Below are 27,771 nucleotides of genomic sequence, written 5' to 3' on the forward strand. Positions count from 1 at the left end.
TTGAACGTCACGTCCCTCACGCACACCAGGGTTACCACATCTTGTCTATCGTTTAGTTGTTCCCGTCCTGCCCCTTGTACTTCAGTGCCTGTGTCCTGCACTTGGGTCCAGCCTCCTGTCCCCTTATGACATCTGTTCCTTTCAGTGCAACAGTATTTTTTACTACAACTTGCTAGTAGAACATTCATGCCAGCCATTGGTCTATTATTAGCATATTTGCCTCTATGGGGAAATTGTGGTTTCAAATGCCACTCCTGTAATCTGTACAATAATTTAGTCTGACACTCACTTCCAGGTGCAACTACAATGTCTCAGACATTATATCTCAGAGGAGTTATTAAAACTGTGACCCAAAAGGGGTCATGAAAATATCACAACATTCATTGGAACATACAGGGAAGAGGACCAGAGTTTTCCCCTGTGTTATATCCAAAATTACTTTAGTAATCCAATATATCAAAAATAGATAATCTATTGATTATCTCATGTTGTGTCGGTGTGTGGACAAGTGGTTAAGGCATTGGTCTAGTGATCTGAAGGTCACTAGTTTGAGCCTCAGCTAAGGCAGCGTGTTGTGTCCTTGAACAAGGCACTTAACCACACCTTGCTCTAACCATTCTGGTGCCAAGCTGTATTGGCCCTTGCCCTTCCCTTGGACAACATCTGTGGAGGAGAGGGGAGACTTACAGCATGGGCAACTGCTGGTCCCATACAACTCTGCCCAGGCCTGTGCCCTGGAAACTTTCCAAGGCGCAAATCCATGGTCTCTCGAGACTAACGGATATATATATATAGAGAGAGAGAGAGAGAGAGAGAGAGAGAGAGAGATAATCTCATGTCACTTGTATGGGTTTACTGTGCTCAAATTGGCTGCTTCAATTTCCACATTAAAGTAGTCACTACACCTCAAAAAAGCTTCACTTGAAGTAGCCTGAGTTTATGAATGGTGCAATAGAAATGAAAATCTTTCTTCTTTCAAACTGATTTCATGAATATAGTCACCAGGGGAATTCCAGTGAATGAAATGAAAGACAGGGCTGATATTGTTCTTCTGTGCCTAATGAGATTTAGGATTGGGGAAGAAACTAAAACAAGATTATTGCAGAGGTCAAATTAGATAAAAGAGAATTTAAGTTATGAGAGAGAGAGAGAGAGGGAGAGAAAAAGAGAGAGAGAAAAGAAAGAAATAGAAAATATAGTTGGCAAAGTCAAAGGAATGCTGACATAAGTTCTCTGTTACTGAACTTTTGAAAGGTCAAGTAACTTAGAGCAATGTGGAATTGACACCCAGTAGGAATCAAGGCTTGGGGAAGATCAGCCATGATCATGTTGAATAACGGGGTAGGTTTAAGGAACCAAATGGTGTACCCCTGTTCCAATTTTCTTGTGGAAAGAAAGATATACTACATAGAGTAATAAGCCCCATATTTTATAATATTCTCCCTTTGGAGTGAGAGAGTTACTTGAACTGTGTCGACCATGACCACGTCATTAAAATTTTGGCAATAATTATTAGCTTTCATCTTCTCTAGAAAGTTTAAGGAGAAATTAATGCGCAAATCCAGAAAATTGTTAATATTATCAGAGTCCAAGGGTGAGATTGTGTTTATGTGAAGCACTCAAAATTGACCACAATGAATGTGTGTGTACTAATTTAAAATTTTGATGATGCTTGTTCGATGTATACACGTAATACACGCACATAAGTATGTGCAGCAGGTTAATGTGGTTAAATCTTGCAGGAAATTTGTAATCCTGCTGTTTTCCTGCCACCCAGGTATGTAACAGGGGCATGATTAAGACATTTATGTCTTGCAGACTATCTCTTGATTTAGATCACAAGACATAGGAGCAGAATTAGGCCATTCAAGTCTGCTTACTCCATCATGGCTGAACCTGGATCTCACTCAACCCCATGCACCTGCCTTCTTGCCATAACTTTTGATGCCCTGACCAATCAGGAAACAAACAATTTTCACTTTAAATATTCCCACAGTCTTCGCCTCCACAGCTATCTGTGGCAGAGCATTCCACAGATTCATTACTCTTTGGCTAAAACATTCCTTCTTAACTCTGCTCTAAGTGGTCGCCTCTCAATTTTAAGGCTGTGCCCTCTAGTTCAGGACACCCCCCACCATAGGAACCATCCTCTCCACATCCACCCTATCTAATCCTTTCAACATTTGGTAGGTTTCAATGAGATCCTCCTGCATTCTTCTAAACTCCAGTGAGTACAGGCCTAAAACTGCCAAATGCTCCTCATATGTTAACCCCTTCTTTCCCAGAATCATCCTCTTGAACCTCCTCTGGGCTCTCCTCAATGACAACACATCTTTTCTGAGATATTGGGCCCAAAACTGTTGACAATACTCCAAGTGCAGCCTGACTGGTGTCTTACGAAGCCTCAGCATTATCTCCTTGTTTCTACATTCTATTCCCCTTGAAATGAATGCCAGCAATGCACTTGCCATATTTACCATATTCTCAGCTGTAAATTAACCTTCAAAGAGTCTTGCATGAGGACTTCTAAGTCCCTTTGCACCTCTGATGTTTGAATTTCCTCCCCATTTAGATAATAATCTGCACTTTTGTTCCTTTTACCAAAATGCATTATCATACATTTCCCCACACTGGATTCCATTTGCCACTTCTCTGCCCATACTTCCAATTTGTCTAAGTCCTTCTGCAATCGCATTGTTTCCTCAGCACTACCTATCCCTCCAGCTATCTTTGTATCATCTGCAAACTTTACCACAAAGCCATTAATTCCACTATCTAAATCATTGACAAGCAATGTGAAACATAGTGGACATTGCTGACCCCTGAGGAATACCACTAGACACTGGCAGCCAAACAGAAAAGGCCCCCTTTATTTCCATTCACAGCCTCCTGTCTGTCAGCCATTCCTCTAACTGCGCCAGTATCTATCCTGCAATGCCATGGGATTTTATCTTGTTAATTAGCCTCATGTGTGACCCCTTATCAAATGCCTTCTAAAAATCCAAGTAAATGACATTCACTGCCTTTCCTTTGTCCAGCCTACTTGTTACTTCCTTGAAGAACTCTAACAAATTTGTCAGCAAGATTTTGCTTTACAGAAACCATGCTGACTTTGACTTATTTTATCGTTAGTCTCCAAGTAGTCCAACACCCCATTCTTAATAATGGACTCCAACGTTTTCCCTACCACTGAGCGTAGGCTAACTTCCTTTCTTTCTTTTGCTTTCTTCCCTTCTTAAAGAGTAGAATGACATTTGTAATCTTCCAATCCTCTGGAACCATGCCAGAATCAAGTGATTCTTGAAAGATCATAACTAATGCATCGTCGCTCAGGACTCTGGGATGTAGTCCAACTAGTCCAGGTGACTTAATCACCTCAAGAACTTTGAGTCTGCTAGGCACTTTTTCATTTGTAATAGCAATGGCACACACTTCTGCTCCCTGACACTCATGGACCTCTGGCTGGTGTCTTCCATAGTGAAAACTGATGCAAAGTATTTATTAAGTTTATCCACCATTTCTTTGTCACCCATCATTTTCCAGTGGTCCAATATCAACTCTCATCTTCCTTTTACTCTTCATATAACTGAAAAGACTTTTAGTATGTGGTCCATCCACCCTCCTGATGAAGGGTTTCGGCCCGAAACGCCGTCACTACCTCCTCCCATAGTTGCTGTCTGGCCTGCTGAGTTCTGCCAGCATTTTGTGTTTTTAATTAGACTTTTAGTATCCTGCTTTATATTATGGGCTAGTTTGCCCTCATATTTCAGTTTCCTTTTTTCAGTTGTCTATTATTAGATTTTAAAAGCTTCCCTACCATCCAACATACTACTTACTTTTGCTATATTATTTACCTTTTCCTTGGCTTTTATGCAGTCCCTAGCTTTCTTTGTCAGTGACAGTTGCCTACCCCTGCCATTTGAGAACTTCTTCTGTGGGACATATCTATCCTGTGCCTTGAGAACTATTCCCAGAAACTTCAGCCATGTCTGCTGTGCCGTCATCCCCACCAGTATCCTCCTCCAATACACCAGTCAAGCTCCTCTCTCATTCCTCTGTAATTCCCTTTACTCCAATGTGATACTGATACATCTGACTTGTGCTTCTCCCTCTCAAATTGCAGTATGAATTCAATCATATTATGATCACTGCCTCCTCAGGATTCCTTTACATTAAACTCCCGCATAAGATCCATATTTTTACACAACATCCAATCTAAGATAGCCTTTCCCTGAGTAGGCTCGAGCACAAGCTGCTCTAAAAAGACATCTCGTAGGCATTCAATAAATTCCCTCTCTTTCTATCTGACACCAACCTGATTTTCCCAGTCCCCTTGCATATTGAAGTTACTCATTACAATTTGGAAATTACCCTTATTACATGTCCTTTCCAGCTCATTTTGCAATCTCAACCTTACATCTTGCTACTATTTGGAGGCCTATATATGATTCCCTTAATGTTTTTTCACCCTTGCAGTTTCTTTATTCCACCCACAAAGATTCAACATTCTCTGACCCTATGTCACCTCTTTCTAAAGACTTAAGTCCATCTCTTACCAACAGAGCCACACCACCACCTATGCCTTCCTGCCTGTCCTTTCCATACAAAGTATATCCTTTGATATTGAGTTCCCAACCTTGGCCTTCTTTCATCCATGACTCAGTGAAGCCCACAGTATCATATTGACCAATCTCTAATTACACTATGAGTTTATCCTCCTTATTCCAAATACTATGTGCATTTAAATACAGCACCTTTAGTCCTACCTTCTTCTCCCTTTTGAATTTTGCCTCTGTGGTATAACTTAACTCTTTTGATCGTCTGCATTTGTACCCAGTCATTGGCTTTCCCTTCCTTACATTCATATTACCCCTATCATCTATTTTTAAATCTGCGGGCTCATCCTCAGCTCTATCATACTGGATCCTATCGCCCTGCCATATTAATTTAAACTACTCCCAACAGCTCTAGCAAACCTGCCCACAAGGATATTGGTCTCCCTCAGGCTCAAGTACAGGTTCCACCTGTCCCAGTGAAGAGATCCCAATGATCCAGAAATCTGAATCCCTGCCCCCTACTCCAATTTTTCAGTCATGCATTTACCTGCTCCTCATTCTATTCTTATCCTCACTGTCGCGGAACACAGGCAGAAATCCCAAGATTACTACCCTTGAGGTTTTACTTCTCAACTTCCTTCCTAACTCCCTGTATTCTGTTTTCAGGACCTCCTCCCTTTTCTTTCCCTTACCTATGTTGTTGGTACCAATATGTACCATGACTTCTGGCTGCTCACCTTCCTTTTTGAGGATACTGTGGACATGTTCAGAAACGTCGCGGACCCTGGCACCTGGGAGGCAAACTACCATCCGCGTTTTCTTTTTTGCATCCACGGAATCAGCTATCAGTCCTCCTAACTATAGAGCCCCCTATTACCGCTGCCATCCCCTCCAGTTCCCTACCCTTCTGAGCCACAGGATCAGACTCAATGCCAGAGCATGGCTGCTGTTGCTTCCCCCAGGAAGGTAGATCCTCCCCCGCCTAACAGTACTTAAAATGGAGTACTTATTGTTGAGGGGGATGGACACGGGGGTGCTCTCCACTATCTAATGTTTTCCCTTCCCTCTCTTGACAGTCACCCATATAGCTGTCTACTATAGCCACCTCCTCACTTTCCCTAACAAACTGAAGGTCATCAAGCTGCAGCTCCGATTCCCTAACACGGTCTCTAAGGATTGGCATCTCGATGCACCTGGGGCAGATGTGACCATCGGAGAGGCTGGAAGTCCCCTGGAAATCCCACATCTAACACCCAGAACAGAATGCTGGCCCTGCAGACATACCCCCTATTCTCTCAAGAGTTAAATAAGAAATAAACTTACGTACTTAACTTGCCCCCTCCTATTCTTGCTGAAGCCTGTTGAGCCAAAGCCTTACCACTCTGATTCAAACTGCTCCGCTAGACAGCACCTCTCTTCAATGGAGACTGGGTTTCTCAGGCTCTGCTCCAGACCTGTGCGGGAATGTTCCTACTGCAGCTGCACTGTATTAGTGGGTCACAGAGTTATATGGGCTCATTTTTGTTTTGGAATAGTTCTTGAATTTGTACTGGATATGATGTAATTATTTTAGTTACGTTTCCAAATGATCAAATACAGCAAACGCAAACTTCTTTCATGAATATAAAAACTTTATGTTCCTGTCAGACAGATATGGAGCAATGAAAGGAAACTGTGGATAATGTGGTTTCTTTGAAACACTTTTTCTCTTCCCAAGAAAGTCCATGTCTCGTAGGCATTGTTGAGAAAGGAATTACATGTACGTAGTGGGGAGGAACTGAGGTACATATATGCTGCTGCAAAAGTAATTGACAGTATTAAGGGGATAATTGAATGTTTAGAAGAATGGGAACAAAGATTAAAGATGTAAACCAATCTGCTACTCTGTAGACCGTGTAGTTCTCATGGCGGTGGGCCTGGAGGGATGGTTTGTGGAATGGAAGTCATCAGTACTGTATTTTGAAGTGTTAGCACAGATGGATAATTTAGATTTTTGCTTGATTAGCTGCAGGAATCAGAGATTCTATTGGGAGATTAAGTATCAAGCATTCCCAATTGTACGTGGAAGATGCAAACAATAAAGTGCATAGCATTTGAGAATTGCAGCCAGATGGAGAGAAGTGAGGGAACAGACTGGGTTAATGGGAAGAATCTATCTTTAGAACAATAAGCAAACATCATTTCTGTCATTAATATCAATTGCAGAATCAAACTAACTCTGACATATCAAGAATTCCACATCAGCAAATGTCAACTTTCAAACTTTAGTCGTACAAACACAACATGCATCACTGTTTTGTGAAAATCTATTTATGTGGCCAATCGTGTTTCTGGGTCTCAAGAGAATTAAAATTATGTTGGAAGAACAGTTTGGAGAAGTGTTTTTCAGATTGTTAATCTGATATAATCCATTTTACCTCATTGCCCAAAGGCAAAAATGACCCCGTATAACTCAGTGATCCACTATTACATTATTGATTTTGATTTCCAGACAGGAGGATGTTTATTACTGCGGAAAGCCTTTTGAGCTTTGGAACCTAGGATATAGGATTATTGGCTACAGATTATGTTATTAGTGGTGTAACATTGAGCTAAAAGCACATCACAGCAAACAAATCTGGTGATGAAGCTTTATTTTTATTAATAAAGTGAGTGTGTCATTGGAAGATGAGTATTCATTGCTCATCAAGAAGCTGGTGGCAGGTGATGCAAACTGTGCAGTAAAGTTTCTCCCACAGTGTTAATGTGTAGGGATTTTCAGGATATTGTCACAGCAAAAATGAAGGAACCAAATATATTTTCAAGTCAGGATAACATATGAGTGACTTATATAGTCTGCAGTGCATTTCATTTAAACATTTTTGGCTTACAGATGACTCTTTCTGATTATAAGTAAGTTATGGAGCATTAATGAAATTCTCAATCTACATGAAATTCTAGAGCAGTTCGTATTACTTTCTGAATGTATATTTTGTGCATTGAAAATACAAGGTTGTCACCAAATATACCCCTGTATATAATTTTCACCTTGTGAATTTAGCTACTGGTTCAGTAATGGTAACCTCCCTTCCAATGTAAAACTGCACTGGCTCACATTGTTGAAGAGCTTATTACTCCTCTCAGGTAAAACAAATCATGACTTCAGGCCATTTACCCAGCCCTTGAACAGATGTCTAATTTCATCTGCTTGGATAACTGGTGACGTTAGCTATATTTTAAGCAATGCACTGTTAGCATCTCATGTCTACAAGATGAGAAAATACAATGTTAAAGTCTCAAGGTTTACTGATTATTTACATCAAGGAACCTTTTTGAAGATAAGTTCAATAAAATGACAGTGGTATAGTTCCTGTAAGTTGACTGATGCCTTTGTAAGCAAAGGAGCATTGAATTATCTGATCAAGCATCATCAAGTCAACGCTTCCTTCCTTAACTTCAGTTAATTTCCTATTGCTGACGCGACTCTGTTCAACAGGTCTTTTGCCAGCATGGGCCCTTCCACTAGCTCCGTCTTGCTCTCATGGATAAAAATAATCTGTGTTCCCTGTCTGACAAACACAAAGAAAAGAAAACATCCCCACATCCTGCCCTATTGCTAGCTTTCAAAAGGTACAGCATGTGTGCAATTAAACTTCCCTGTTTCAAACAGAGTTAACCTACTAAATACTCGTGTTTGAGGTCCATTGTTGGCAAATAAACAAGGTCACTTGAGCTTTGTTTCTTTTCTTTCAGGCTTACAAGTATTTTCATGTGTGATTTCTTGTATTGAGATATCAGTGTAACATTATCTGCTTCCTGTTGCCTTGTTCCAGCTCAGATGAATGAAATCCTAGGAGTCTTGTTAGAGTGCCTCTTCAGAAAATCATTTCTGCGTGGTACTAATGGTTTGCTAAGCAGTGCTTTAACCTGGCAGTTACATCTCTAAGTGGTGTTCCCATGGGCTCAGTGGAAGGTTGTGATTTGTATTTTTTTAGCTGAACAATTTGCTTCTTTTGTCAAGTAAAGTTAAAACTGCAAGGCATTCTTTGACCGTGTGAATGAGCACCTGTCAGCCATAATGAAGCTTATAAAACCACTAAAGCTTCCACAAAAAATATTTTCATAGAATTGCTTCTTCCTATAAACTGACATTGTATTATGATACTATAATCATTTGATCGGCATTCAAAATATAACTGATTATTTTGCATAGTATTATTTACCTGTGACACGTACAGTATATAGTTTCAGCAATAATATATTAGCTCAGAATAGTCAGTGCTGTTTTTACTGTTAAAAGACAATGTTCTGGCCAAAAGTAATGAATTATAAATTTCAGTTTCACATTTAGTCCAATCAATATCTAGTATAAATCACCTAAAATCTTTATCAAAGTTTTGAGTAGGTAGCATATTCCATCAGGAGCTACAGTGTTGAGGAAAGATTAATTTCTGTGGTGTCTTCTGACTGCTGTAAAACCCGATGCTTGCCTTAGAGTTGTCATTGAAATTGTATCTAATAGAAAACTATGGAGATTTTTGAAATCAAAGAAACCAGATGAATAAGGGAAATTGATGAATTTCAAAATTAAAAAACAAAGCTTGTATTCTATAGTTTATAGTCTATAGTTCAATCTTTTCAGCTGTTTAGTAGTGTGATCACTTGAGCCAAGGGGTTAATCCTTTACTGAAGAATTTCTATGCTTGAACTTGGTTAATAGACGTGGGCTGATGCACAGGCAGTCACCACACGGTCCTTGACAGATGGAGATCTGGATCCAGTGGCGTGGAATATAAGATGGTAGGCACCCTTCACTGCTGCAGCTTTCCTCCACCTTCACTGCTGTTGTTATGTGTCCTCATCTTCTGCCAGCTCCACCACTGCAATCTTACTTAGGTTGCTCTTAGTCTGGAATCTCTCCCTTGACCTTTCCGCCATGGGTGACTGAAATTAAGTATCAGTAGATTTAAAGAAAGATAATGAATGAACTCTTCTCGGGCTTCCACCCGGGTACAGGTACAATTTTAACTGACACCTTGATAACACACTCAGTCATCTTCATCAGGGATGATGCCTGGGCCTGTCTAGTCCAGTGGTATTTATACCCCCATTGTCCATTCCTTCTGATTGGTTAGCCCTCGTTCAATTAGGTTTCCACTGTCCCACCTTGTTTTCAATGGAATCCCAGGTCTTACTTAGAGCGAGAAGTTTGTCTTTGTTAAAATTATTTTCTTCTAGTTTTATTTCAATGGCTTCATTCACCAGGCGGTCCCAAAACCCACCGGTATGGCACGGCAGTTTTGAACTGTTGAAGTCAATCTTATGGCCATTTCGAATGCAATGTTCTGCTATTGTCGATTTCTCTGGGAACCCAAACGAATCCATCTCCTGTGCTCCTTGATGTGGGTTTCATAAAGAAACATAATCCTTCCTCCTGACAATTCCTAAGTTCTGTTTAATTTATCTTCAACTATCTGCATGTGAACAATTTCAAAGAACAATATGAAGGAGTTCAAAAACCTTGCACAGCTTTTCCTGAAAAGCTACAGCCAAGTATTTGTGACTCCACCACAAGATTGTTGATTTTAACATGAAAGTGGATTGGGAAAACCTGGTCAGTTCTAGACCTCAAGAGAAGAATCTGTACAATGTCTAAGGAATGGCATTTTAGAACAGCTTCTTGTTGAGCCCACTAGGGAATCGGATGTGCTGGACTGGGTGTTGTGCAATGATCCGGAGGTGATAAGAGAGTTTAAGGTTAAGTGATCACAATATGATCGAGTTCACTTGAAATTTGAGGTGGAGAAACTAAAATCCAATGTGTCAGTATTTCAGTGGAATAAAGGAAATTACAATAGCATGAGAAGGGAAATGGCCAAAGTTGACTGGAAAGGGACATTAGCAGGAAGGACAGCAGAGCAGCAATGGCTGGAGTTTCTGCAAAAAATGAGGGAAGTGTAAGACAAATAGGAAGAAATTTTTGAATGAAAGAAGGACACTACCGTGGCTGACAAGTGACGTCAAAGCCAAAGTAAAAGTAAAAGAGAGGGCATACAAGCAAGCTAAAGCTAGTGGTAAGACAGAGGATTGGGAAGTTTTTAAAAACTTGCAGAAGGAAGCTAAGAAGGTCATTAGGAAGGAAAAGCAAAAGAAAGCTGGCAATTAATATCAAGTAAGATACTAAAAGCTTTTTTAAGTATATAAATGGTAAAAGAGAGTCAAGGGTAGATGTAGGACCAATAGAAAATTACGCTGGAGACATTGTAATGAAAGATGCAGAGATGGCAGAGGAACTGAATGTATATTTTGCATCACTCTTCACAGTGGAAGACATCTGCAGTATACCGGACATTCAAGAGTGTCAGGGAAGTGAAGTCTGTGCAGTGAAAATTATGACTGAGAAGGATCTCAGGAAACTTAATAATCTGAGGGTGGATTGATCTCCTGGACCTGGTGGAAAGCACCCTTGGGTTCTGAAGGAAGTCGCTGGAGAGATTGCAGAGGCATTAACAATGATCTTTCAAGAATTGATAGATTCTGGCATTGTACCAGATGACTGGAAAATTGCAAATGTTACTCTGCTATTTAAGAAGGGTGGGAGGCAGCAGAAAGGAAACTATAGACCTGTTATCCCAACATCAGTGGTTGGGAAGTTGTTGGAATCGATTGTTAGGGATGAGATTACGGAGTACCTGGAGGCACATGACAAAATATGCAAAAGCCAGCATGGTTTCCCAAAAGGAAACTCTTGCCTAACAAACCTGCTGTAAATTTTTGAGGAAATTACAAGCAGGGTAGACAAAGGAGATGTAGTAGATGTAGTGTCCTTGGATTTTCAGAAGGCCTTTGACAAGGAGCCACACTTGAGGCTACTTAGCAAGATAAGAGCCCATGAAATTACAGGGAAGTTATTAGCATAGGTGGAGCATGGGCTGATTGGCAGAAAACAGAGTGGGAATAAAGGGATCCTACTCTGGCTGGCTGTCAGTTACCAGTGGAGTTCCACAGGGGTCAGTTTTGGGACCGCTGCTTATTATGATGTATGTCAATGATTTGGACTGTGGGATTAATGGATTTGTGGATAAATTTGCCAATGATACAAAGATAGGCGGAGGAGCGGGTAGTGTTGAAGAAACAGAGAGCCTGCAGAGAGACTTAGCTAGTTTAAGGGAATTTGGCAAGGAAGTGGCAAATGAAATACAATATTGGAAAGTGTATGGTCATGCACTTTGGTGGAAGAAATAAATGGGCAGACTATTATTTAGATGGGGAGAGAATTCAAAATGCAGAGATGCAAAGGGTCTTTGGAGTCCTTGTGCAGGATACCTGAAAGGTTAACCTCCAGGTTGAGTTGGTAGTGAAGAAGGCATTTATTTCTAGAGGTATAGAATGTAAGAGTAGGGATGTGATGTTGAGGCTCTATAAGGCATTCGTGAGACCACATTTGCAGAATTGTGTGCAGTTTTGGGCTCCTTATTTTAGAAAGGATATACTGACATTGGAAAGGGTCCAAAGAAGATTCATGAGAATGATTCCAGGAATGAAAGGGTTACCATATGAGGAATGCTTGGAAGCTCTTGGGCTCTATTCCCTTGAGTTCAAGAGAATGAGCGGGGATCTCATAGAAAAACTCTGAATGTTAAAAGGCCTGAAAAGGTTAGATATGGCAAAGTTATTTCCCATGGTAGGGGGGTCTAGGACAAGAGGGCATGACTTCAGGATTGAAGGACGTCCATTTAGAGCAGAGATGCGGAGAAATTACTTTAGTCAGAGGGTGGTAAATCTGTGGAATTTATTGCCAGAAGCGGCTGTGAAGGCCAAGACATTGGGTGTATTTAAGGCAGAGATAGATGTTTTCTTGATTAGCCAGGGCATCAAAGGATATGGGGAGATGGCAGAGGAGTGGGGATGACTGTAAGAATTGGATCAGCCCATGATTGAATGGAGGAGCAGACTCGATGGGCTGAATGGCCTATTTCTGCTCCTATATCTTATGGTCTAAGATTCTTTTGAATCAGAAAAAAAATATTTAGCTCAGAGACACAAAAGGCTGCAAACACTGAAATCTGGAGCAACAAACAATCTGGGGGAGGAACTGAGCAGGTCAACCAGCATCTGTGGGGGGGGGGAAGGAATTTTTGACTTTTAATGAGGTGAGGAGACAATTTTTTTCCCTCACAGATGTCATTCAACCCACTGAGTTCCTCCAGTGGAATGCTTAGCTCATCTTGATCAAAAGCGACTCCTATACATAAAGTTGAACATTAGTAATTGCAGTGTGCTCTCTTTCCCACTTTCAGAAAATATTATCAGAAGCATTCATCACTCTTTTTATGCAGAAGAAAGTTCTGATATCTGTCCTAGAGATACTCTTTAGTAGTTCAAAGGTCCAATTTAATGTCAGAGAAATTATGACAATGCACATCCTGAAATGCTTTTTCTTCGCAAACATCAACCAAGACAGAGAAGTGCCCCAAAGAATGAATGAAAGATAAACATAAGAACCCCAAAGTCCCTCCCAGCTCCCCCCCTCCTGTACAGAAGTGGCAGCGAGCAACTGTACCCCTTTCCCCCCACCAGCAAAAAAAGCAACCATTGGCACCATCACCAAGCACTCAAGCGTAAGCAAAGCAATAGCAAAGACACAGACTTGCAGTTACCCCAAAGACTTTGAATGTTAAAAGGCCTTAACAGATTAGATATGGCAAAGTTATTTCCCATGGTAGGTGAGTCAAGGACAAGAGGGCATAACTTCAGGATTGAAGGACGTCCATTTAGAACAGAGGTGCGGAGAAATTACTGCAGCATTTGACACAGCGTAAATGCTCTTTCTCCCTAATAATGGAGAAAAGGGTGTCTCCATTTTCCCAGTGAGCGGGGAGACATAACAAACAACTCACCGGTTTATGATATTAAAAAGTCCGTTACGTTGAGTTTTTCAAGCTCTGTGCCCAAAGATTGCAAAGATCCCGGGGCTTCAGGCCCACAGCAGATATCCTGACTTCCCCAACGGCATATGGGTCTCCTGTCGTGACACCAGCTTTCAATCCGCCCATCTCCAGAGCCCCAAGATCTTAGGCTTCCGAATTCGAGCCAGACTCTCAGGTCGAACCCTTCGCATGCTGAACAACAGCCAGTCCTGAAACCTTGAGAACAGGTCCCATTCCCGCAAAGAACTAAAGTCAACGTGTAACTCCAGGCAGGGTCTTCAAAAGAATCCTGAAAGGGAAAAATAAAGATATTAAAGATGGAAATAGAGCTCTTTCCAAAGATGCAAGCAAAGGAGTTGCCGCTTAACGCCATCTTAACTTTGCTCCACCTCTTCAACTTTAAACCTTTTTTTGCTAACAGTTCAGTCTGAGGTAATATTTCAAGTTATTTTCTGTTTCCATAATAATTTTATATGCCTCCATAAGATTCTCCATTCCATAACGAAATGAATTACTTCAAAGAAATTTTACTTCAGACACTTGGTATTGGTAAGTTTTATGATGGTTCTCTGCCTCTGTCCCTTAAAGGTCATTCATTTTGCGATGATTAGAAATGGATCCAGTCTTTGGTCATACAAGAACCAGAGCAGAATGCGTGAGGAATCCAGCAGGTCAAGCAGCATCTGTGGAGAAGGGTGTAAGTCGATGTTTTGGCTCAACACACTGAATCAGGACTGAGAATGAGGGGGTAAGACTGAAAGGTGGAGGTGGTGGTAGTTATGTCACAATAGGTTTGCTAAGGCCCATGGCCTGCAGAAGATGGGAAGAATTGAAAGAGAAGGAGCATTTATGCCAATCAGATGAGATTATTACTGGAGAAGCGGTTAGATCATTGGTCAAGAAATAAACATCAAGCCCTAGGGCCTTCCTGGTGGGGACTGGAGGTGTGTAATCCTGGATCTCCATGATAAATATGGTAAAGTTGGCCTTCTAAGTTCTTCAAGTGTTTTGTTTTTGTTCTGGATTCCGGCAGCTGCAGTCACTTTTGTCTGATGTCTTTGAACGTATTCTGTTTATTGAGTTTGAGTAATCTGGCTGCTTCCTTCTCGCTCATTGATTCATCTCTGACTCATTGAGCTTTACATTGACACATGAAAATGAGATGATCCTGAGGTTATACACCAACGTGTCCAATGTTCTGCTCCAGTCATGACTCAGCAGTGAGTAGTGGTGTAACGTCCTTGCTGAATTGAGTGGATGGACTTGCTTTTGAATTGTCAACCTTAAGAAAGAAGGACAGCAGAGGAAAGTGGTTAATCCTAATTTTTCTCAAAGTTTTAACTACATTTATGGTACATAGTGGCATTCTTAATAAATTTATTATTCTTTCTTTCTTTTAAATGATCACTATTGTTTTCTTTGAATAATACATTATTTGGTTTGACAGACAGGAAATACAACTATTTCGAAGGCCTTTGATAGAACTGAGCTGTCGAAAGTTAGTGAGAGGTTTCTGAGAAAATTGCCTCAGGTCTGCCTTTTGAGATATAGCTTCTACTTGCAACCTTCTCTGCTTTACAGAAGGACTCTCAGATGTGATGAGTCGTTTTAGCCTGCCTTCTGTATCTGGATGAGATTGGTGGAGGCAGATGGCTACTGTGCTCATCAATTGTGAGGATGGGTACTCAGATGGTCCTACAGTGAACTAGATCCAATGTGATCTGGGCCATTGACACTTTTGATAAATTTTCTATTTGTCAGGTCTGAAGTTTAATACCATACTATGTTGACTGAATGGATATCACATGATGTTCATTAACTTCCAGAGTCTTTAAATTTAATCCTGACTTCTTCTTATTCACAGAAAGCATCTGTCGTCTGATTTCTTCCTATAAGTCACCTTCCCCTTGTAGTGCTCCAGGGTTGTGAAGTCTAGGCATACTTTGCCAGAGAGGAGAGGTGAGGAAGGTGCTTTATTGTCAGAGAGGTACAAGGGGAAGGCAGAAGAAAAGGCAATAGAAGTGCGGGACGGGAGAAGAAGATTGGGATGAGCAGAGTGGAAGAGTAGAACAGAGGAAGGTGATAAGATAACAAAGAGAAAAACTGAATATTTGAAACAAAGGAAAAGAAAATACTGATGAGGAAAGCAAGAAAAGAGGAGAGCAGGGAAAATAGAGAGAGTACAAAATAGATTGAAGGGGAATGGGTAGAGTTGAATTGAGAGAGGATAAGATGTGGAGTAAGTAGGATACGCAATGAGATATACAGAAGGGAGCTGTCAGAATAAAAAGAGAGAAAGGAGAGAATAATGACCAAAAATTAGAAAAACTCTGGATTTTTAATAAAACAGGCTTTCTTTCCAAAAGTATTTTGTTTAAAAAGCAGTCCAAAAGTTCTAACAAGACTTCTCATTGATGTTTCTTGTGTAAATGTAGACAGTAATTGAAGGCAAATTATTCAATTGATATTGACACCACAAAGTCCAATCCAATTATGTGTCTTGGGTAATTGAATTGGAGTGAGGAGGGCAATTTTGCTGAACTGATTCTCATTTTAGCTTGGTCATTGAGACTCATTATAGAATCCCACTGCTCTGCAATCTCACTCTGAAGGTCAATGGTACACATTTGTTTGTAATTACTTAAAGGCAAATTTCAATAACATCACAGCCAACTCAATTCTCTTTATGATTAGGAGAGATAAATTACACACAGGCCCTGAGAAATAATGAGAAAGAATGCAGTAAGTTATAGAAACACACATAGATTAAAAGTGTATGTGAAGTGTGGTATCAAGATCTGCATTTAGAGAATGTGAAATTCATTTTGACACAGGAACAGTGAAATAAAGTGTTCTCTAAGTGGCAATATTCTTGACAAACAGAGGCACAGATACTATGAAGACATAAATTCAGGTAAAAATGTCTCAAAAGATATGGGATTTTGGATTTAAATGCTTTTATATTAAATATTCTGCTGTGCCAAATACAATTTCGAGCAAGAAATTGACCCTTTAACTAATCAAATCCATGTCAGTGTTCATGATTCACACATATCCAGACATAATCATCATCTAATCCCATCAATATAAATTCAGTGGCCACTTTGTTAGGTACACCTACTCATTAATGCAAATATCTAATCTATGCATAAAAGCATGCAGACATAGCCAAAATGTTTGTTCAGACCAAACATCAAAATGGGAAGAAGAAATTTGATCTAAGTGATATGATAGTGGAATGATTGTTGGTCCCAGATAGGGCAATTTGAGTATCTCAGAAACTGCTGATCTCCTGGGATTTTTACCAACAACAATCTTTAGAGTTTACAGAGAATGGTATGAGAAACTTAAAAAAAAATCCAGTCAATGGTATTTCTGTGGTGAAAATGCCTCGTTAATGAGAGAGGTCAGAGGAGAATGACAAGACTGGTTCAAGCTGGCCGGAAGGCGACAGTAACTCAAATAACCATGTATTACAACAGTGGTATGCAAGAGCACCACTGAATACACAACACATTGAGCCTCAAAGTGGACAGGCTACAGCCACAGTAGACCAACTGGGTTCCACTCCCAATCTAATAAAGGGTGACTGAATGCATGTTTCTTCTCCTTCAGTGCTCCAACACCGTCCCCTGTGACACACCACTAGTCACAGGCCTCCCATCTGAGAAACAAACTTCAACCATGAATCCAACTAATTAGCTCTCCCTGGATTCCATGGGATTTAACCTTCCAGATAACACTGCATTGCAAGAACTTGGAAGGCTTTGCTCAAATCTATATCGACTACGTCCATTTCCCTATCCTCATTGACCTTTTTGTTATCTCCAAAAATCCCCAAAAAGTTCATCAAGCATGACTTTGCACACACTAAGCCATGCTGACTCCTCCTAGTCATGTTCAAATGGTAATAGATACTGTTCCTCAGTAACTTCCCCAATACTGATGTCAATCTGACCACCCTGGAGTTCTCTGGCTTGTTCTTGCTTCCCTCTTTAAACAATGGAACAACATTAGCCACATTTGGATCCATCAGGAGCTTCGCCAGTGACTAATGATGAAGCACCTATCTCTGCAAAGGCCTCTTCAATTTACTCGCTAGCCTCCCAGAAAATCTGAGGATGCACATGGTCAGGACCAGGGGATAATGCCTCCCACCTCCTTGGTATTGGGAATGTTTTTTAAAACATCTCCATTTGTTTTCCTTGAGCAACCATGATTTTCTCGTCAGTAAACACTGAGGAGAAATATCTGTTAAAAATCCCATCCATCTCCTGTGGTTGAAGATATAGCCAGCCCTGCTAATCTCTAAGGCAGGGATTCACTCCTGGGGTCCATGGACACCTTACTTAATAGTATTGATCCATGGCATAAAAAAGGTTAAGAACCCCTGCTCTAAGGGGATCTCCTCTCTCCGCTTGTCCCTCTCTCTCTCCCCAAGCATTCTTTTACTCTTAATATAGCTACACAACCTCTTTGGATTTTCCTTAACCTTATCTCAGATCCATCTCATATCATCTCTTAGCTCATCTGATTTGCCCCTTAAGAATATTCTTAATTTTTTTAAAGTCATCCTGGGATTCACTCATCCCTGATTGTAAACCCAATGTATGATTCATTCTTTACCTTGGCTGTAGCCTCAATAACTCTCATCAGCCAAGTTTCCCTAAGCTTGCTCCTGACATCACACTCTTAAAGGCCTTCAAGTTGCCTTTATTCATTTCACTTCAAACAAGCTCACCCAATCTACCTATGCTATATTCTGTCTAATACCCCCAAAATTGGTCCTACTCCAGTTTAGTCTCTAACCTGTGGACATGTCCTATCCTTTTCCATCATTATCATTATGGTCACTAGTGCCAAAATGCTCCCTGACTGCCATTTAATTTCCCTAAGAGGAGGTCCAGTGTTGCATCCTCCTGAGCAGAACCCTCTACATATTGACTCTGGAATCTTTCCTGGATACATTTCACTAATTTCACTCTATCCAGGTATTAATACTGGGTGCCCCAGTCAATACTGGGGAAAAATTAAGATCTCCCACTAATAGAGGGGTTCCCAACATGGTATTCATGGATCCCTCAGTTATTGGTAGGAGTCCATGGCATTAAAAAGGTTGGGAAACACTACACTAATACTACCATATTATTATTAAAACTAAGAACAATTTCTCTACACACCTGCTCCTGAGATTCCTGTTGAAAATTGGGTGTTTATAGTACAGCTCCCCTAGAATGTCCCTCCCCTTGTTGCTTCTGTGTTCTGCCCACATGGCCTCACTGGATGACCCCAGCACTGCTGTTAATGTCCTTCCTTATCAAAAAAGTAACAGCTCTCCTCAGCTACCTGTTCCTCCATCACACCTGTAGTATCTGTATCTTGGAATAATGAGCTGACAGTTCTGCCCTTCTTTCAGCCATGTTTCTACTATTACATCCAAATCCTTAGAAGCAATCCACACTCTGAGTTCATCTGCCTTATCGGTTTAACCCTGAACATTGAAATAAATGCGGTTTAACTGAGTATGACTTTCCCCGTGAGCTGTGTATCTGGGTATAACTATTACCAAACTTGCTCTGGCTGGCTACTGCTTTATCCCATGACTCAGTGTCCCAACTCCTACCAGCCTAGATTAAATCCTCCCCTGTAGCTTCAGTGAATTTCCCTGCAAGGATGTTAATCTCTGTCTGATTCAAATGCAACCCATTCCTCTTGTAAAGAGAAGATCCCAATGGTCCAAGAATCGGAATCTCTGCACTCTGCACCACTTACTCAGCCAAAATTCATCTGGCCTATACTCCTATTTACTAGCACATGGCACTGGGAGTACTAAGGGGATCAATAGCCTCGAGGCCTCACTTCACAATTCCTTACCTAACTCTCTATATTCAATTCAATTCTCCAGCACCTTATCCCTTGTTCTACCTATATCATTTGCACTAACGTGTACCATGACCTCTGGGTATTCATCCTACCACTTGAGAATTTTCTGCCGCTATTCAGAAACATCCTTGATCCTGGTGCCCAGAAGGCAACACACCATTCTGGTATCTCTCCTGCTGCCCCCAAATCTCCTGTCTGTCCTCCTCATTATCAAGTCCCCTATCAATATCACCCTTTCCCTCTGAGCCTCAGAGCCAGTCATTGTGCCAGATCTGACTATTACACTAGTAACATCCTCCTCAACTGTATCCAAAGAATAACAATACCTGTTAGTAATGGGAATGGCTACAGGGGAACCCTCTACTAACTGCCTACTCACCTTACTTTTCCTGCTGGTGACTCATCTATCTGAAGCCTGTATCTTGGGTGTGACCAGCAAAAGTACCGTTATGATGCTGTCAGCATCCCAGCTGATCCTGAGTACCTCCAAATCCAGCTCAGTTCCCGACCCAACCCATCAGGAGCTGCAGATGTAGGATCTGCTGGAGGACATCAGCAGGCTGAACAGCATCAGTGTGGGGTTTTGACTGAAAATATTGACCATTTCTTTCCTCCCACCAATGCTGAGTTGATCCAGTGGATTGCATGTTGTCGGGAGCTGCATCAGGCAATGCTTCCCACAGCGTAGTCATCACGGAAACAATGAGGCTCCTTCAATGCCCACAACTTGTGGGAGGAGCATTCCACTATCCTAACTACCACCTAGCTGTTGGATCCTGATGCTTTTGCAATACATAGGCTCTTCCGAAGTCAGGGATGAAACATAAAACTTATTGCTAGCAATTTTGTTAAGCGTTACATGAACAAAGAGAAAACACTGTTGTGGTTACTCAGACCAGAGATAATAAAAATTCCACTGATAACAATTAACCAACAACAATGAGACGGCCTGCTGAAAGGAAGTGGAAGAGCCTGAGGCCTGGTACCAGGCAAATAACCTCTTCCTCAATGTCAACAAGACAAAGGAGATGGTTATCGACTTCAGGAGAACTCGTACCACTCACACTCCTCTTTACATCAGCAGCAAAGCAATGGAAAATGCAGTTTCAGACTCCTGGGACTGCACATCTTGCGCAACATCTCATGATCCCAGAACACACCTACACAATCAATAAAGTGAACCATTGCCTCTGCTTTCTGAGGAGGCTGAACAGAGCTGGACTATGTATTTTAATACTCGTCAAGTCACTTTTTATTGTCATTTCTACCAAAACTGCTCGTTTTTACACAGTAAAAACTAGACGTTTTTCAGGACCATGGTGCTACATGACACAGTACAAAGACTACACTGAACTACGTAAAAACAACACAAAAACTACACTAGACTACAGACCTACCCAGGACTGCATAAAGTTCACAAAACAGTGCAGAGATTACAATAAATAATAAACAAGACAATAGGCACAGTAGAGGGCAGTAAGTTGGTGTCAGTTCAGTCTCCAGGTATTGAGGAGTCTGATGGCTTAGGGGAAGAAACTGTTTCAATGTCTGGTCGTGAGAGCCCGAACGCTTCAGTGCCTTTTCCCAGTTGGCAGGAAAAAGAGTTTGTATGAGGGGTACGTGGGGTCCTTCATAATGCTGTTTCCTTTGCGGATGCAGAGTGTAGTGTAAATGTCCATGATGGCGGGAAGAGAGACCCCGATGATCTTCTCAGCTGACCTCACTATCCGCTGCAGTGGCTTGCAATCCAAGATGGTGCAATTTCTGAACCAGGCAGTGATGTAGCTGCTCAGGATGCTCTCAATCAACCTCCATAGAATGTGGAGAGGATGGGGGGGGGGGGTGGGGGGAGATGGACTTTCCTCAGCCTTCACAGAAAGTAGAGACGCTGCTGGGCTTTCTTTGCTATGGAACTGGTGTTAAGGGACCAGGTGAGATTCTCTGTGAGGTAAACACCAAGAAACTTGATGCTCTTAACGATCTCTACCAAGGAGCCGTCGATGTTCAGCGGGGAGTGGTCGCTCCGTGACTTTCTTCAGGTGCGTAATAGAGAGCATCCGAACATGCTGCGTCACTGCATGGTACGGAAACTGTACCACAGTGGACAGGGAGACTCTACAATGGATAGTCAAAACTCTCTGATGTATCACAGGAACCAGCCTACCCAACAACAAGGACACTCTGTGTATACAGAAAGGTATCGGAAAAAGGCCAGCTATACCTTGAAGGATCCCTCCCACCCTGCTCATGGACCTCTGTCATGAAGGAGGCTACAAAGCATCCATGACAGGAAGAGCAGACTCAAAAAGAGATATTTTATCCAAGGCTGATCAACACCTCCACCCACTAACCCACACCTTCACACCCCCACCACCACTACTTTATCATTTTCTATCAGAGTCCCCTTATATGTTGACATTCCTGTGCTTTGCATCACTTTATGGACACACAATCAATCTATGTATATACTGTATGTTTTTATATTTATTGTGTTTCTTTAATTATTGTGTTCTTTTTAGCATATTGAGATTTTTTGGGCTGCATCATTTCCAGAGTAACGATTATACTTGTGTACTGGAAATGACATTAAGTAAGCTTGAATCTTGAATCTTAAACCTTGATTAAAATAGCCAGATTCAAGTGGAGTGACACCTGCTGAAAAAACTCAGAAGCTTCTAGAAACATACATTAATACATTAACATAGAAATATACCATAATTACTGAAAAATTCACTGAACAATTACATGTGTTTAGCTGATTATATAAAAATGTAGACAAGCATAGGAAAGTTAAACCTCAAGGAACATACAAGAAAACTAACAATTCTCCACCCTAAATACTGCCTACACTGCCTACACTGAATTAAATACTAACAACAACAACAAAATAAAACCTTACCTGTTCTTACCAGTGCTTCCTCACGAGAGCATGCTGAGCCAATGTCTCAAAACTCCACTTAACTTTACCTTCTAGGAATCACTTAAATGCATAACTCCAAACTCAAAGAGTTGGATAAATATTAACTTGCCTTATTAACTTGCTTTTCTTCCTCACAGATGAAGCACCTCTACTAAAATGTGGAGATCTTGCACAGGATCCACAAGTAGATTCCCTCAGCTAAATTTATGTTCTGCTGGAATCCAGTAGACTCCAATGGCTGATAATGCATCAGTGATCAGATGCATGCGTTCCAAAGTAATGAAAAAGCGGAGGATGGGAAAGAGAGATTCTGACTTTTATTCCCAGCTAGTTCTATGTTCTTGATCTCTGCTGTGGAATTTGTGATAGCATTAATTTTCAATAAGCCTGGCATGGTTCCCTCAGCTAGATTTGCCTAGCTTAGGTGTTGTCACCCACGCCTAGACTTACCTGACTGGATGTGGGGACCTTTACTTGCTTGCCCTTCTGTAACCCTGAGTCCCAGTGTACAGTCTGGACCGCAAATAGAACAGTGAGGAGCAGAGACTGGGGCTAGTTGGCAAAGTTGAGAGTGGTGCTTCTGCCTCCAAAATCTGTGATTTTATCAGCTGAGAGAGAAAGTAAAACAAGAAATAGTAATAAATTTATTAAAATTATTATGTGAACAAAAGCTCATAAATAGCTAAAAGCAAATCCTCTTTTCCTTTCATTCTGAAATTTTTTGCCCTATCATTTACATTGAAATTCAGTGAGTCGTGGATCCTGAGACAAGCCTGACCGAGCAGCAGTTCTGAGAGGTAGCAAAGGATCAATGGATGAGTGGAGAGTTTCAGTGGCAGGTTAACTGTGGCAGAGAAGTGGTGTAGTGATCTCAGACAAATGGAATTAGACAGGTTGAATGTATTTATATATGGTATATATACTGGTAGCATGTGGCAGCACATTCCACCACCCTCTGTGTAAAAAAAACCTCTGACATTCCCCCTATTCTTTCCTCCTATCACCTTAAGATTGTGGCCTCTCGTATGAGCCATTTCAGCCCTGGGAAAAAGTCTCTGGTTGTCCGCTCTATGTGTGCTTATACCCTCTTGTACACCTCTATCAAAATTATAGTTGCCACGTTCCCTGTTACAGCCACTGAGATTGGTCAGGCTGCTCAGCAAGACCAACTCCTAGATCAGGTCTATAAGAGGATGGACCTCCCTGGACAAATGTCCAACTGTAGCTTTGCAGCCTGTCAATATTTGTAAATATAAATTTTCAATAAACCAAGAATATCTAAAGTGGGAACTTGGCTTAGATAATCCACATCTTCTCAGGGAAAAAAGATTGTAGATAAGCCAATAGTTAAATGCACTGGAACTATCAACAAAGCCATTGACAGGACTGTTGTGCATTGGTTGAATTTTCATGTTGGCAAAGCTGTGTAAATGTTCACTGTATACAAGTAAAGTAATCATCGCAGATACTGCCATAATCGTTAAAATACCCAACCATTTGTCAAAGGGGGAACAACAATGTTCATATTTATTTATCATCAGTAGGAGGGCAAAACAGTTTGATTATAGCTGATCTTCTACCCTGGGTCAATTTCCTACAACATTGATCACTACAATTATTTGGAGGTGTTATGACATGTAATGGCATGGATATCCTTTAATTCCTCTAAATAATTTCTGATTTCTAAATGGACATTGAATCCATGAACACAACATTCCCACTTTTTAAAAAAATTATTTTCTGTGTTTGCACTATTTATTTTAACTTTACTATTCAATATACATATACATACTTAATGTAATTCAGGTTTTTTTTCTATATTTCTCATGTATTGCTTTGTACTGCTGCCACAAAGTTAACAAATTTCACGACATATGCTAGTGATATTAAACCTCTGGTTCCGAGGAGTTCATGGTGTTCGGGTGATTACAGTGAGAGGCACACTTGAAGATACCAAAGTAATGTGTGATGGGCAGCCTATTTGTGATATCAATATAAAATCAATTACTATTGAAGAATCTCAGACAGGCTGTGAGTCAAGCCAAGTGGCTGTAACTTTAAATTCAGTGAGCTCCAAATCTTGTCTATAAGCCAAGTTCATAGTCAAGAAAACTAAACAAGGAAGCTAATCAAAGTATTAATTTGTGAAGATTCTGTGTGACCGTGGAGAGTATTTGAATAATTATTATCAAAAAATGAAAGTAGCATGGTTTATTTGTATGTAATATGTAAATCTGACATGATGTAGAATATAACATTTAGATTCAGATTCACCAGATTTATTGCAGAATATAATGTTTATTAAGTTTTTGTTACCATTACTGTTTGCTGTATCAACTAACATGTAAATGTAGAAGGTATGATTAGTAAGTTTGCAGATGACACAATAATTGGTAGTGCTGTAGACAGCAAAGATGATAATTTCTGAGAAAGATATTGATCAACTGGTGAACTGGGCCGAACAACAGCAGATGGAACTTAATCCTGATAAGTGTGAAGTGATGGGCTTTGGGAGATCAGCAAGGGTAAGACATGCACAGTGAAGCATAGGGCATTGAAGTACAGTTGGTCATGAAAAAATAACCAACAATCCCTTTAGATGACAACGTGGGTAGATAGGGTGGTAAAGAAGATGCCTGCCTTCATGAGCCAGGGCAAAGAATGTAAGAGCAGGGGAGTTATGGTACAGCTTCATAAAATTGGTGAGTGTTGTGCTACCTCAGTATAAAAGTATATGAGAGGGTGCAGAGGTGATTCACCAGAATGTTACCTGGAATCGAGTGCCTTTTGTTATGAGGACAAACAGGAAACTGGATACAGCTCAGTCCATCAGAGGCAAAGCCCTCTGCATTATGAATAATACAGCCACAAGAAGGCAGCATCTATCATCAAGGACCTACATTATCCAGGCCATCTCTCTTCTCACTACTACTTTTGGGTAGGGCGTTCAAGATCTTTAGGTTCCACATCACCAGGTTCAGGAGCAGTTATCACCCTATAGGCTACTGGACCAGCATGTATAACTTCACTCACCTGAATGCTGAACTGACTCCACAATCTCTAGACTCACTTTTAAGGATTCTACAGTTCATGTTCTCAGGATTTTTTATTTACTTTTTTAAAATATTTCATGATTTTGTCTTCTCCTGCACCTTGTTGGCTTATCAGTTTTTGATTATGTATAGTTTTTATAAGCTATATTATATTTCTTCATTTTCCTGTAAATGCCAGCAAGAACCTCAGGGAAGTACATGGTGACATACAGTACATGTACCTTGATAACAAAAGTACTTTGACTTTGAAACTGCAAAGATGGGATTTGCTTATCTTGGAGCAGAGAAAGGACTTGATAGAGGTTCAGTAAAGGATGACGCAAAGAGTATGCTGTTTGGAGAGGATAGACAGGAGATTTTCTTTGGGGATGCTCATGAGGCCAGTACTGGAAGAGTAGAAATACCTTGGAGTTTGCATGTTGGAAAATGTTTGCAGAGAGAGGCGACAGTGAAGTAACAGGAAGCTTTGAACATATTTTTGAAAATTTGAAATAATGAGACAACTACCAATTTACTAATTCATTTACCAATTTTGAAAATGAGACATTAATCTAGAGTCATAATTTGGTCTCTCCTGACCATACTTGAGCTCCAACAACTTTGAGGTCTTGGTTATGTGGCTTTGTTACATTGAGGTCTTGGTTCACCGATCTGCCTGACTGCTCCTACATCTCTCTGATGATGATCAGAAACATTTAATAAGTTGAAATTGATCTACGCATCTGCAGAGAATTTATTTAAAATGCAGAAAACTGTTGTCAATAAAATAAGTGAAAATAATTTGGAATGATCAGTGACCTTGTTCAGATTAATTATGTTTCTTTTAGAAATGTCTGGCATAAAGCTGAGGTGCCAGCAATGAAGTCGTCCAGCCCCTTGGCTTACAAAATGTCTCCAGAATCAGTTGCATACCAACTGATGATGTCAGTGTTTATGTGCCCATACAGAGCTCTGGTGGCAATGTCTAGAGCAGGCTGCCAAACAGACTGTAGTTAGCCACTGGTCCTCCACAGCATTACCAACATGATCCAAGGAAATGCAAGTAGCAGGAGAACTGAATTTGGAGCACGTTAAGACAGAAACAACACAACTCTCAGTCCTTGCAGGATGGATTTGAGAGGAAGGCCAATGAATTTTGAGATAATTAACCCCAAGTATAACAGAGGCATGGCAGCTCGATAAAGAGTTTTCGGTGAGCAACACACACAAAATACTGGAGGAACTCAGCAGGCCAGGCAGCATCTATAGAAATGAATAACCAGTTGCCATTTCAGACTGAGACCCTTCATCAGGAATGGAACATAAAGGGGGAAGAAGCCAAATTAAGAAGTTAGTGGGAGGAGTACAAGCCAAAGTCTAGATTTCCAGGATCCGCAGAATCTCTTACATTAACGTGTTTTTGTTTGCAACTTTGCCACCTCTTTCTGCTGGCTGTTCTTGATCTTCCCAGCATGCCATTCCCAAGATGGCTACCTTTCCTTCCCTGAACAAACTTCCTCTTTGAGATCGTCGAATGGCAGGTTTTTTTTCCTCTTCAGGGGAAGTCTGCAGAGGCTGTGAATCAACTATCAACACTTGCAAAATGACTTTAACCTCTAAAGGCTTAAAAAGCCTGTAACAACAAAATATTTGCTTACAGTTCTCAAAGCCTGGAGCTCGCCTTTCCAATGTTAAAATAAAACTGACTGCAGAAACTACAGGACTAAGGACATTCTGCCCTGGTGCTGAACAATGAGCCATGATCAATGAAAACTTACTCACTTCATGACGCACATTTTTTTTTACAGTGTAAGACTTGTCAAATCATGCACGTGCCCTTGCGTGAGACCAAGTCATTAAGTCACTGAATGCTTATGTTTTTATAAACTGCCAAATGTATCCAGCTTTGATTTGTTGCAAAACTTCTTTTGTGTGCTTTGCTTACAGGTCAAAAGCTCGATAATATTCTTCAGGTTGGTAAATATTTTCATACCTTTCTCAGGTTGTGTTTTTCTCAAAAGAAGTTCCCAATAAGGCGGCAGTTGTGTTAGAAATATGCCAGAAAACTTCCTTTGGTAAGATTTGTGGGACAGTTAAGGTTTTACTTCATAGCTTTCTGCCAGAAATTCCATCATCTGCCCACCTGGAAGAAAATGTTTTATAGTGTTCTCTCACAATGCAACAAGTTATTGTGAGCAGGCTATTCAATATGCTCCACCCTTGTTATATGACACGGCCTCTGGAAGCCAAGCATCTTGTGTTTATTTTTAAAAGAGGCTCATGCTGTGGTGAACGTTCCAGAACACAGCTGTAACATGAGAGTAAACTGATGTTAGGCCCAACAGATATATTGTAAAGATAATGCATCATTGTACCTGTAACTGTGTGCTGTTCTTCATGGGGAGGGGGAGGGCGAGAGGGGGTAGGCAAAGGTACATCCTCAATAGCTGTCAGGCAGAGGAAATAGATTT

This window comes from Hemitrygon akajei, chromosome 20, assembly GCF_048418815.1.
Source record: "Hemitrygon akajei chromosome 20, sHemAka1.3, whole genome shotgun sequence".
Classification (NCBI taxonomy): Eukaryota; Metazoa; Chordata; class Chondrichthyes; order Myliobatiformes; family Dasyatidae; genus Hemitrygon; species Hemitrygon akajei.